Source organism: Mus caroli, chromosome 2, assembly GCF_900094665.2.
Source record: "Mus caroli chromosome 2, CAROLI_EIJ_v1.1, whole genome shotgun sequence".
Taxonomy (NCBI): domain Eukaryota; kingdom Metazoa; phylum Chordata; class Mammalia; order Rodentia; family Muridae; genus Mus; species Mus caroli.
Window position 1 is genome coordinate 132,479,302 of NC_034571.1, and position 2,667 is coordinate 132,481,968.

Here is a 2,667-nt window from a genome sequence, read left to right on the forward strand (position 1 = left end):
AGGGTGAGGAAGCGGGAGTAGCGTAAAGCCTTTCCATTGGTCGACGTGCACACGTGGCCGGAAGCAGACGCCCCGCGAGGCTGAGTCCTAATTGCTTAGGCTGGAGCGTCTCTCTCTTTAAGCGTTTGAGCTGAGACACTCCGTGGTTATCTCTGGCCTCTGATATCTGAGGATTTTTTTTAAATATGTATTTATTGGCCTATTGGGGGTTTGTTTGTTGTCATAGCTATACAATCGCCGTTGCCCACCTTGCTTTCATTGTGCTCGGTAATTAGCTTTGAGGATGTGTCTACCTGTTACCCACGAAGTTGACTGAGGAGCCGGTTGTACGTTGTGAAAATAGTAGCCATCATTGATGAGGGCGTTGCAGAAGAACCCTTCCCTCATCCATGTAGCCTTGACTCCTATGGAAAAGCAGGATTCAACCTGGGTTTTGTATAAGTGGGAGTCAGAAAATGTAGTTAGCCTTTAACTGTCCAAAGACCAAGAGCCAGTAGCAATCCTTGTAAGTAGTATCAAGAATCGTTTGACAGCCTGTTTGTGGGGAGCAGATATTAGAAGGAATAGAAGAGTGCAGGTTAAGTATCAGTCGTCTGAGATACTTGAGATGTATTTGGGAATTTTTTTTTCTTCAAGTTTTTAAATACTTGCTTATACATAATAAAACGTCCTGGGTGATAGGTTATTTCTCCACCGGTGAAATGAGCCAATTCAAACCAGTTAAGATTATATTAAAGGCAGAATATTGGGAAGTTGCTTTCGGGGGAGTTCACTGGCCCCAAGGATTGAGGCCAGGGGAGCATTGGAGGTGGGAGAAGAGAAGGAGAACAAGGGAGACCGAAATATCTTGATTATAGAGGGAAGAGCCTCTGGGGGAAGGGCAGCTCGGCCTCTGGACTGGGAAGTTCAGGGTTGGGGCAGGGTTCCCCAAGAAGGGACTGAGGGATGCTGAGTGAACCTGGAGGTCAGGTCTGCTTTGGTATGTAAATAAAATATGTCCCTCAGTCCCTTGTCCCTGGTCCTAAACCAAAGCACTGGATGAGACTCCAGTTGCAAAAATACTCAGCTGTATTTCATGCAGACCTTATACACAGAGACTAAAGGTAATTTTGTAACACATTTTTAAATAGTTTTGTGCACAGTGTGGGAGCAGCTGAGGTTTTGGATTTTTTAGATGAGAGATGTTTCAGCATGTATTTTTTCCTATGTGAGGTCTCAGACCAGCAGTTTAAAATTACCTAAACTCTTACTTAAAAATGCAAATTCTGGGCTGGTGAGATGGCTCAATGGGTAAGAGCACCCGACTGCTCTTCCGAAGGTCCAGAGTTCAAATCCCAGCAACCACATGGTGGCTCACAACCATCTGTAAGGAGATCTAGCACCCTCTTCTGGAGTGTCTGAAGACAGCTACAGTGTACTTACATGTAATAAATAAATAAATCTTAAAAAAAAAAAAAGCAAATTCTTAGAATCCACCTAAATCAATGTTTGTTGTTTTGTTTTGTTTTGTTTTGTTTTGTTGTTTCCGAGACAGGGTTTCGCTGTACAGCCCTAGTGGTCCTGGAACTCACTTTGTAGACCAGGCTGGCCTCAAACTCAGATCCGCTTATCTCTCTGCCTCCCTAAAGGCTTGAGGGTCTTTTAAGAAGCCCTTTGGGTAAATGTCATGAACCTAAAGCATTACTGGATTGTAGAATTTCTTGGTTTAATCTTAGCAGTGGAGCAGGAAGGGTGATAAGCCCGACGCCCCAGAAGCCGGAACAACCAATAACGGGGCTTTTAGACGACCAAGAACTAGGTGCAAGAAGGCAATTTGAGGCTGAGGAGTTTAGTGATTTTTATCCTGTCATTCCTAGATTAAAATATGTGAATTGAAAAAAAATTCAACTGCTGGTAATCCCAAACACATAATTAATCTTGTATTGTCCAGGATGTCTTCTCATTAATTTTCTTTTATGGGTAAAAATTAAGAGACAGTTGTGAAATTTATCTGTGTAAGCAGCACATAAGATTTGAAAGGGAATGTAGAGACCAGTAAGGAAAAAAATTCTTTATTTAGAACTTTTTTTTTCAGATTTTATTTTTTCATTTAATGTATATGAGTACACTGTTGCTGTCTTCAGACATACTAGAAGAAGGCATCGGATCCCATTACAGATGGTTATGAGCCACTACGTGGTTGCTGGGAATTGAACTCAGGACCTCTGGAAGAGCGCAGCCAGTGCTCTTAATTACTGAGCCATCACTCCAGCCCAGAAGAAAAAAAAAAAAAAAATCTTAATGGTTAAGTTAGTGAATGGTAGCAATAAAGTAGAAGTTAACAGCAAGGATTCTAGAAACAGAAGAATCAGTGTTTATATATCTGTGTTCTACCACTTAACTAAAACATTGAACAATTTGCTTTATCTTCCTATTATTTAATTTCCACATTTGTAAAATGAGAATTAAAAATTGTTGTGTGTGCCGGGCGATGGTGGCGCACGCCTTTAATCCCAGCTCATGGGAGGCAGAGACAGGTGGATTTCCGAGTTCGAGGCCAGCCTGGTCTACAGAGTGAGTTCCAGGACAGCCAGGGCTGCACAGAGAAACCCTGTCTCAAAAGAAAGAGAGAGAGAGAGAGAAAGAAAGAAAGAAAGAAAGAAAGAAAGAAAGAAAGAAAGAAAGAAA